Raw genomic sequence first — 10,592 nt, 5'->3', positions numbered from 1 at the left:
TAAGAACGCTCCTGGCCTGATCCACTCTAATTTGAAATTGTCGTTTTAATGACTTTGCTTTCTGGTGAAAGAATTTATGTGATCATTTAGCTTGCTCCAAGGCTTTAGGCACAGTGAGCGGCACAGCTCGTGCATCGGCCCTCCTATTGCCTTCCGCAAGAGGTCCTGGAAGGGCCGTGCGAGAGCGGGTGTGCATTGCATAATAACCATGACGTCTATGATCTATTAGAAACCATAGCATTCTCAATTCAGCCATCGAAAGAGGATTATCCTCTTCCTTAAGAAAAGAAGCTTCCAGGCGGTTAAGTACGCCAGCTGCATAATATGAGGCAGTTCCAACATTCAGAGGTTTGTTACAGAACACCTCAAAGCGATCCCAACAGCTGTCAGCTCAAGAACTTGTTTGACCCTTGGTCTCTTTTTTCTACCCTGTGTTTGCAACACTGGGTATCTGAGTTTAGCCACGTAATTACATCTTTACGTGAGCGACCAGAGGCATCAGTAAATACAGTCTTGTCGCTTACTGGTTGCTGCTGACAGCAGCATTTGCTGCACAACGGTAAATTACCAATTTCAGCCCACAGTTTGTGTTGAGGGTAATAAACCGATATGTTCCCTGCGTATGTTGCCAATGCAATCTGGAAATTCACATCCCCAGTTAATTACCATTGCGAATTCTCCTTTGTTGTAGGAATCAATATACCTTCAGGTCTATCCCATACATAGCATATAAACATCCTCTGCCTTTACTGATCGGTTTTGCATACATTTCTTTTATTATCCAAACTGTTTTCATTGGCGTGTGAGCTAGAAAAACCCATATGGCCACAATCACCTTTCTCCGTCCTTGAGCTCTCCTGACCTGCGGTTCCACCACCGGTGTCTTCCTCCCTGATCCCTCCTGACTGGCAGGTGCGCTCCAACCCTCTTTCTCCATCACTCTTCCTCACAGGTTCACCTCCTTCCTTGCTTTTCCTTTGCACGCTGCACCCCCTGAAGAGAAACACATGGAGGACTGAGCTACACCAGCAGGGACAGATTATGACAGACAAAAGATGTGTTATTGGCAGTAACTTTGGTGGGAACACAAAATACATCGCTTATGTAATGTCTAACTTAGCTAATCAGCAAATGCTTGAGCAAGCATCATAGCGAGTATAAATGCAAACCTGAGTTTGTAATTAATGTCTCCCACGGCACCTTACCGTGAGTCCACGCCAGACTCGCTACACTCTTCCTCACAGGCTCACCACCTTCCTCTGCTTCCTTTTTCCTTTGCACGCTGCTCCACCTGAAGAGAAACACACAAAGGACTGAGCTACACCAGTCCAAGGGCACTACAGTCAGACAGGGGACAAGTCTGGGGGCTGACACCTCCCCACACCCCACAGCGCGCCCACCGTGCCTTGGCCCCGGCCCCTCGCACCTGCCTTAGACATGTCACAGCTCAGTACAAATGCCCGCGGTCCTCACCTGCTCTTTGGTACTTGCTGGACCCCAATGTCACGGGTTAGAGATGTGAGGTCCTCACATGTTTCTCTTCATCACCTCACTCAAGGTCTCCCGCAACGTTGCACAGGAAACTTGAAGCTTGGAATTCCCAGTATTCTGAACCTGGGCAAGAAAGGAAGAAAAGCATGAGACTGAGCATAAAGAGGGTGGCTGCTCGTAACACGAAAAGAGCAATAAAAAGGCAAAAAGGTATCACTTTTACTTAGAGAGCTCTCAAAGCTGCCTGTTAAGGACAAGAAAAACAAACTTAAAGGGGAACCAAAGAAAATATTCACAGAAAACATGGTGATAAAAACATAGTGTACATCATGCAGAAAGTGACGGATCGTCAGTTAAAATGCAAGGCCCAGGGAGCGACCTCACGTGCATTGAAACGTGGGCCACGAGACAGTGGAAGTGCCACGAGCTGCGACTGAAGGGACAGCAGATGGATTTCCGAAGAAGTTTAGGTTTCAATGTCAGAACAGAAAATTCTACGTAATGAAAAGATAATGCAGAAGTCGGTGTAAAACCAAGTAAGGCAGCAACTATAAATGAACTCCCAGGCGCTTCAGTCAAAAAAACGGATCATTTCTCACCTGCCCTGCCCGGCCTGCCGCTCTGCAGCCGTGCCGGAGCTCCGCTGGGGACAGCCCTGCCGCTCCGCAGCCGTGCCGGAGCTCCGCTGGGGACAGCCCTGCCGCTCCGCAGCCGTGCCGGAGCTCCGCTGGGGACAGCCCTGCCGCTCCGCAGCCGTGCCGGAGCTCCGCTGGGGACAGCCCTGCCGCTCCGCAGCCGTGCCGGAGCTCCGCTGGGGACAGCCCTGCCGCTCTGCAGCCGTGCCGGAGCTCCGCCGGGGACAGCCCTGCCGCTCCGCAGCCGTGCCGGAGCTCCGCCGGGGACAGCCCTGCCGCTCCGCAGCCGTGCCGGAGCTCCGCTGGGGACAGCCCTGCCGCTCCGCAGCCGTGCCGGAGCTCGCTGGGGACAGCCCTGCCGCTCCGCAGCCGTGCCGGAGCTCGCTGGGGACAGCCCTGCCGCTCTGCAGCCGTGCCGGAGCTCCGCTGGGGACAGCCCTGCCGCTCCGCAACCGTGCCGGAGCGCCGCCAGCCCACGGGGATCCCGCGGACAGACACCCAGCTCACTGCAGCTCCTGCTCACTGCGGCCGCAGGTGCTTTTGCTGTGGCTGATGCTCACTCCAGGCAGCACAGCCGCTCTCGCTCCAGCTCCTGCTCACTGCAGTGCTGGCTGACTGAAGCTGCAGCTCTGTTCCGGAGCTCCAGTTACTTCAGCTCCTTCTCCTGACAAGCTCCAGCTGTTCCTACAGTCTGGGCATTGGACAAGGTTGTAAACCAATTGCAGTGAAAAACTGAGTGTTAGGACTAAACACCATAGTTATACATTGTATAAATACTCCAGAGTTTGTATGATTAATTAACTATTCTAAACTGTGTACAAAGAAGAGCTGGACTCAAAAAGGACAATGTGGGGTCTGAAAAGAGCCTTTAACCCCAGAGACCTTCTCAGACAATGAGTCTGGCCTGGTGCACCAATAAAAGGAACAAAAGTCTTTTAGAAACCTCTAGCCATAATGTAACAAGACTAAGCCTAATGTAGCAAGACTAGGCCTAATGTAACAGAAACCTAACAGGGAAACTCTGCAGAGACTGGACTTGAAGCAAAGCTGGGTGTCCTTGGCTTGCAATCCGGGAAAGCAGAATGTTGCACTAAGTGAAGAAAGAGCTTATAGGACTTTTACTGAGTAGCAGCACAAAATGACAAGAGGCTTGTTCCAGAAATCAGGTTAAGAAGCTGACACCAGGGGCCGGGGGGGTACCAGGCTGTGAAGACAACGGAGACATTAGAGACCCCTGATGAAGATCGAAGATCTGGAACACCAAAGATGGACTTCTGACAAGGGGTTTCTGTAAATAATTTATGTTTAATGCATAATCTAAGTAGTATAAGCAAATGAATATGCAATAGGTATAGGTAATAAATACCAAGAAGTGCAAATCATGCGCACACTCGATTAGAAGAACGATCCTTTGAGCGTCCAGCACCCTGCAATAAAAGTGCCGCCTTTAGCACTTTCCAGACAGTGTTAAGGAATCTTTTTGGCAGCTTTTCAGTACCAGCACATCGGGCTCCTGAACCCCGGTGTCCGACACCACCAGACCCCACCCTGGGAGGTCCACGCACCTGCCCCGTCATGCCCTCCCACCCCCTGCGAAACCAGCCAAACCACCTCCCTTAGTGCCATTCTGAGCCCAAACCCAGCGCCGAGCCTGTTCTCCAGTCCCAAAAATGCAGGATTTGACCTGAATGTCTGAGCCTGAGGACACACAACTCACCTGTTTCTGAGCCCCAAAATCCACCACCTAAGACTGTTTTCAAGCCCCAGGAACGGAAATCTTTGCCTCCATTTCTGGCCCCAAACAGCTGCTTTCTGGCCCCTTGCACCCCATGTGCGATGTTCGGGGTGGGGGAGCTCAGCCCCCCCCCCCCCCCAGCCCCGCACCCCCGGGCCCCACACGCAGTTTGGGGAGCGCTGGGAGCTGCGGAGCGTCCGGCCCCGTCCTGGGGCAGCACCGGCACCGGCGGGCAGCGCTCCGCCATGGCCGGGCGGGGGATGTGGCCGCCCCTGCCCCCCCCAGCCGGACACGGGCTCGGCCCAAACCCACACCGGCCCCGCCCGCCTTCCCGAGGCCGCCCCGCCCCACAGCTCGCCCGCTCTGGGCTCGGCCCCGCCCGCGGCAGCACGAAGCTCGGGGACCCGCCGCACACGGCGGAGCTGGAACCGTAAAACGAGAAAAAAAGTCCTTCAAGAGCACCAAAGCAAGTTAGTGCTGTAACACAACCCACCCCGTCACGCCCAGCACGAGTCCGCTCTGTCTGTTTTTCACCAGTGAAGGTCCCCCGCGGGGGTGCACCGTTCCCGGAGGCACTGCAATACCGGGACGATGCGCGGAGCGGAGGGAGCAAGCTCCGGATCCAACTCCCAGGCCCAAAAATCCGTTTAATATAAAGTCCTCTCATCGAGGACGTATCAGATATTAAACTGATAAGAACAGATACTACACTTGATCTTAGCCAAAAGGCCGAGAAGCGATACCCTCCGCACCTCCGCCGCACCGCCCCACACACTGCCAGACCCTCCCACCTCACGGTCACTCCGCCGCTCCCGCACCAACCCCCGAGCTCCTTTCTCGCTCCGTTCCCCTCGCTCTCCCCGCGCTTCCACCGGGATCCGCGGACACCGACCCTCCCCGCGCCCGGAGACCCCTGCGACGGAGCCTCCCAGCGGCCCCTTCGGCCTCTCGAGTGCTCGATTGGTGCATCCCCGCCCCCAATTTGCATTTCCCTAGCTCCTCTTTACCCCGCCCCTTGTCCCCGTGCGCCCCGCCTCTTGTTTCCTGTCCGTGATCTGATTGGCACGATCCTCATCTATATTTGCATTCTCCCCGCCCACTCGCCTCTCCGCCCACACCCCGAGCCGATTTGCATATTCGCCGCGGCTTTTGCTTCTGTTCTATTTCTATCCAGCCTCTTCTGTTTCTGTTTCGCCTGTTTCTATCTCTGTCTCTATCTTTATTTCTCTCTATTTCATTTTATTTCATGTTTCTTTTTCCCGGCGGCCCGTTCGACACCCGCTCCTCTGATTTCCATGTCCCCGCCCTTAGTGCCGCACCGCGCCCGCTCGCAGAGCGCAATGCGCATGCGCAGCTCTGCAGTGTGTACTGCGGTTCACCGGCCGCGCGCGGTCGCCGGAAGTGCCGGGCGCTCTTTTCCCCAAAATTGTCCGCTTTAATTTTGTCCCCCGCCCCTTCCCCCGCTCCCCCCCTGCAGACCCAAATTCAGCTGCTCGGGATGGTTTTGTGCGTGGTGACGCCTCCCCCTCCGCGCCTGTGGCCCCGCAGGGTAAAGTCCCGATTTGGGGGAACTGGCCGCGAATTGCGGTGGGAAAAGGGGAAACGGAGAAGGGGGCAGAGGCAGCTGTTGAAAGTGCTTCTGTATCTTTATTTCTTCAGAAATATAACAAGCAAGGTTGACTTTTTAAGTCCTTTCTACATACAGCTGGTTTTGAGGCCAATTGTCTGAGCATCACCAAGGCCAAGTGCCGGGTCCTGCACTGGGGTCACAACAACCCCAGGGACGCTGCAGCTGGGGAACAGCGGCTGGAAAAGGCCCTGGGGTGTTGGTGCCAGCGGCTGAACATGAGCCAGCGTGTGCCCAGGTGGCCAAGAGGCCACAGGGTCCTGGCTGGTATCAGGAATGGTGTGGCCAGCAGGACTAGAGAAGTGATTGTGTCTCTGCACTGGGCCCTAGCGAGGTCAAACCTCGAATCCTGGGGCAGTTCTGGGCCCCTCACGCCAAGAAAGGCCTTGAGGTGCTGGAGCGAGTGCAGAGAAGGGAACGGAGCTGGTGAGGGGCTGGAGCACAATGTGATGGAGACTGAGGGACCTGGGGGTTCAGCTGGAGAACAGGAGCTGAGGGGAGACCTTCTGATCTCTGAACTGCCTGAAAGGAGCTTGGAGCCAGAGGGGGTCGGGCTCTGCTCCCCAGGAACAAGCGCCAGGAGCAGAGGAAATGGCCTCAAGTTGCACCAGGGGAGGTTGAGGTTGGATCTGGGAACAATTCCTTCCCCAAAGGGCTGTGGGGCATTGAACAGGCTGCCCAGGGCAGTGCTGGAGTCACCATCCCTGGAGGGGTTCAAAAGGTGTTTAGATGAGGTCCTTAGGGACATGGTTTAGTGCTAGAGTTACGTTAGGTTATGGCTGGACTTGGTGATCCTCAGGGTCTCAAATGATTCTATGATTCAAGATCTTCTAAAACTGCAGTTGTGCCACCAGCCTGCCTGGGGTCCCCCTCAGCTTGCAACTGTCCCTACACTTAACAGGCACACGCATGTTTCATTAGAGACCCCTGATGAAGACTCTGGAACACCAAAGATGGACTTGTGGCAAGGGGCGGGTTGTGCACCCCCATGTGCGATGTTCGGGGTGGGGGAGCTCAGCCCCCCCCCCCCCCCAGCCCCGCACCCCCGGGCCCCACACGCAGTTTGGGGAGCGCTGGGAGCTGCGGAGCGTCCGGCCCCGTCCTGGGGCAGCACCGGCACCGGCGGGCAGCGCTCCGCCATGGCCGGGCGGGGGATGTGGCCGCCCCTGCCCCCCCCAGCCGGACACGGGCTCGGCCCAAACCCACACCGGCCCCGCCCGCCTTCCCGAGGCCGCCCCGCCCCACAGCTCGCCCGCTCTGGGCTCGGCCCCGCCCGCGGCAGCACGAAGCTCGGGGACCCGCCGCACACGGCAGAACCGGAGCTGTAGAACGGGAGACAAAAGCAGCCAAGTGCAGCAGCGCACACGGCTCTTCCCACATACCCAGCACGGCTTCAGCTCTGTCCTTAACCAGCAAAGGTCCCCCGCGGGGGTGCACCGTTCCCGGAAGCACTGCAATACCGGGACGATGCGCGGAGCGGAGGGAGCAAGCTCCGGATCCAACTCCCAGGCCCAAAAATCCGTTTAATATAAAGTCCTCTCATCGAGGACGTATCAGATATTAAACTGATAAGAACAGATACTACACTTGATCTTAGCCAAAAGGCCGAGAAGCGATACCCTCCGCACCTCCGCCGCACCGCCCCACACACTGCCAGACCCTCCCACCTCACGGTCACTCCCGCCGCTCCCGCACCAACCCCCGAGCTCCTTTCTCGCTCCGTTCCCCTCGCTCTCCCCGCGCTTCCACCGGGATCCGCGGACACCGACCCTCCCCGCGCCCGGAGACCCCCGCGACGAAGCCTCCCAGCGGCCCCTTCGGCCTCTCGGGCGCTCGATTGGTGCATCCCCGACTCTTATTTGCATTCCCCGCCCCTCGTCCCCGTGCGCCCCGCCCCTTGTTTCCTGTCCGTGATCTGATTGGCACGATCCTCATCTATATTTGCATTCTCCCCGCCCACTCGCCTCTCCGCCCACACCCCGAGCCGATTTGCATATTCGCCGCGGCTTTTGCTTCTGTTCTATTTCTATCCAGCCTCTTCTGTTTCTGGTTCTCCTGTTTCTATCTCTGTCTCTATCTTTATTTCTCTCTGGTTTTTATTTCGTTTCTGTGTCTTTTTCCCGGCGGCCCGTTCGACACCCGCTCCTCAGATTTCCATGTCCCCGCCCTTAGTGCCGCACCGCGCCCGCTCGCAGAGCGCAATGCGCATGCGCCTGCGAGCAGCTCCTGTCCCTTTTTAGTACGAAATCATTTCCACTGTATCATTTAATAGTAAGCGCACAGAAATAGAAGAGAACTCTGTCAGGTAGATAAAATAAATAGCAGCAGGTAAGATTTGCAGAGGCGTACCTTGCTCTGCAACAGGCCCTATTTTTAGTATTTCACAGAATCACAGAATCACAGAATCGACTGGGTTGGGAAAGACCTCAGACATCATCGAGTCCAACCCTTGGTCCAACTCTAGTCCGTTTATTAGATCATGGCACTAAGTGCCATGTCCAGTCTCAGTTTAAAAACCTCCAGGGATGGTGCGTCCAGCACCTCCCTGGGCAGCCATTCCAATGCCTGACCACTCTCTCTGTAAAGAATTTCTTTCTAATATCCAGCCTAAATTTCCCCTGGCAGAGTTTAAGCCCATGGCCCCTTGTCCTGTTGCTGACTGCCTGGGAGAAGAGACCAATCCCCACCTGGCTATAACTTCCCTTCAGGTAGTTATAGAGAGTGATGAGGTCACCTCTAAGCCTCCTCTTCTCTAGACTAAACCACCCCAGCTCCCTCAGCCTCTCCCCATAGGTCTTATGCTCAAGTCCCTTCCCCAGTCTTGTTGCTCTTCTCTGGACTCGCTCCAGCACTTCAATCTCTTTCCTGAGCTGAGGGGCCCAGAACTGAACACAATACTCCAGGTGTGGCCTCCCCAATGCAGAGCACAGGGGAAGGATCACTGCCCTTGTCCTGCTGACCACGCTATTTTTGATACAGGACAGGATACCGTTGGCCTTCTTGGCCACCCGGGCACACTGATGGCTGATGTTGAGCTTCCTGTCAATTAGTCCCCCCAGGTCCCTTTCTGTCTGACTGCTCTCCAGCCACTCTGCGCCCAGCCTGCAGCGCTGCAGAGGGTTGTTGTGACCAAAATTTGTGTTAATATATTTCATTTTAAAAATACAGAAGAGTTGGCACATTCTTCACGTTAACTTTAAAGTCCACTCTACAAGTACCTTAGGAAAACGCAGACAGAGCTCTGACGCAGCGCAGCACCCCTGCTCCGCCACCCCCTCCTTGGGCAGGGACCTTCCACAGAATCCCAGGATGTCAGGGGTTGAAGGGCCCTGGAAAGCTCATCCAGTGCAATCCCCCCATGGAGCAGGAACACCCAGGTGAGGTTACACAGGAAGGTGTCCAGACGGGTTGGAATGTCTGCACAGAAGGAGACTCCACAACCCCCTGGGCAGCCTGGGCCAGGCTCTGACACCCTCACTCCAAACAAGTTTCTTCTCATATTCAAGTGAAACCTCCTGTGTTCCAGTTTGCACCCATTACCCCTTGTCCTGTCACTGGTTGTCGCCAGAAGAGCCTGGCTCCATCCTCCTGACACTCCCCCTTTCCATATTGATCCCATGAATGAGTCCCCCCTCAGTCTCCTCTTGTCCAGCCCCAGAGCCCCAGCTCCCTCAGCCTTTCCTCACACGGGAGATGCTCCACTCCCTCCAGCATCTTGGTGGCTGCGCTGGACTCTCTCCAGCAGTTCCCTGTCCTGCTGGAACTGAGGGGCCACAACTGGACACAAGATTCCAGGTGTGGTCTCCCCAGGGCAGAGCAGAGGGGCAGGAGAACCTCTCTGACCTACTGACCACCCCCTTCTAACCCACCCCAGGTCCCATTGGCTTCCTGGCCACAAGGGCCCGGTGCTGGCTCATGGTCACCCTGCTGTCCCCAGGACCCCCAGGTCCCTTTCCCCTACGCTGCTCTCTAACAGGTCATTCCCCAACTTACACTGAACCTGGGGTTGTTCTGCCCAGATTCAAGACTCTACGCTTGCCCTTGTTCTATTTCATTAAATTTTTCCCCCTCAACTCTCCAGCCTGTCCAGGTCTCTGATGGCAGCACAGCTTCCAGTGTCACCACTCCTCCCAGCTTGGTGTCACCAGCAAACCTGCTGACAGTCACTCTGTTCCCTCGTCTAAATCACTGATGAATATATTGAATAACACCGGCCCCAGCACTGCCCCCTGAGGCTCTGCACTGGATACAGGATCAACTGGACTCTGCCCATTGACCACGACTCTCTGGCTTCTTCCCTTCAGCCAGTTCACAGTCACCTCTTCCCGATCATCCAGCCTGCACTCCCTCAGTTCAGCTGTGAGGATGCTGTGCAGACTGTGTCAAAGGCTTTACTGAAGTCAAGGTGACCACATCCACCGCTCTGCCATCATCCATCCACCTTGGTACATTCTCATAGAAGGCTATGAGGTTGGTCAAGCATGACTTACCCTTGGTAAAGCCATGCTGACTGCCCCGAATAACCCTCTTATCCCTGATATGCCTTGAGATGGCACCAAGGACAAGCCGCTCCATTACTTTCCCAGGGACAGGGGTGAGGCTGACCGGTCTAGAGTTCCCTGGGTCCTCCTTGTTGCCCTTTTTGAAGCCTCCAGTTTTGAAGCCTGCCCTTTTGCTTTCCTCCAGTCCTCAGGCACCTCTCCCGTTTCCCAAGACTTGGCAAAGATGATGGAGAGCGGTCCAGCAGTGACCTCAGCCAGCTCCCTCAGCACCCGCGGGTGCATCCCATCCAGACCCATGGATTTATGGATGTCCAGATTGCCCGACTGCTCCCTAACCCAGTCCTCATCAACCCAGGCAGACTCCTCAATTGTCCTGCCCTCCCCTGGGCCTCAGCGCTTCGGGATCCTCAGGACAGCCCCCGGCAGGGCACACAGAGACACAGAACATTCCGTAACTCTGCCTTCTCTGTGTCTTCTGTCACCAGGGCACCCACCTCGTTCATCAGTGGCCTACATTGCCTCTGGTGTTAGTTTTATCTGCCACGGATTGGAAAAAGCTCTTCCTGTTGTCCTTGACCCCTCTCGCCAGGTTGAATTCCAAG

At 55.8% G+C, this 10,592-nt stretch overlaps 1 long non-coding RNA gene across 1 annotated transcript; it reads right to left on the bottom strand.

Annotated features, from left to right (window-relative positions):
• Positions 1 to 621: 621 nt before the first annotated feature.
• On the bottom strand, positions 622 to 1,604 carry LOC309444521. The gene is made up of 3 exons (XR_014185067.1): positions 1,474 to 1,604; positions 1,206 to 1,291; positions 622 to 993 (listed from the first exon to the last, which is right to left on the bottom strand). It is a non-coding gene; the product is annotated as an uncharacterized lncRNA (long non-coding RNA).
• Between the last annotated feature and the right edge of the window lie 8,988 nt (positions 1,605 to 10,592).

Source organism: Streptopelia decaocto, assembly GCF_964273445.1.
Source record: "Streptopelia decaocto genome assembly, chromosome: 1".
Taxonomy (NCBI): Eukaryota; Metazoa; Chordata; class Aves; order Columbiformes; family Columbidae; genus Streptopelia; species Streptopelia decaocto.
Note: the sequence above shows the minus strand (reverse complement) of the source record. Positions and strands in the feature narration are given on the sequence as shown.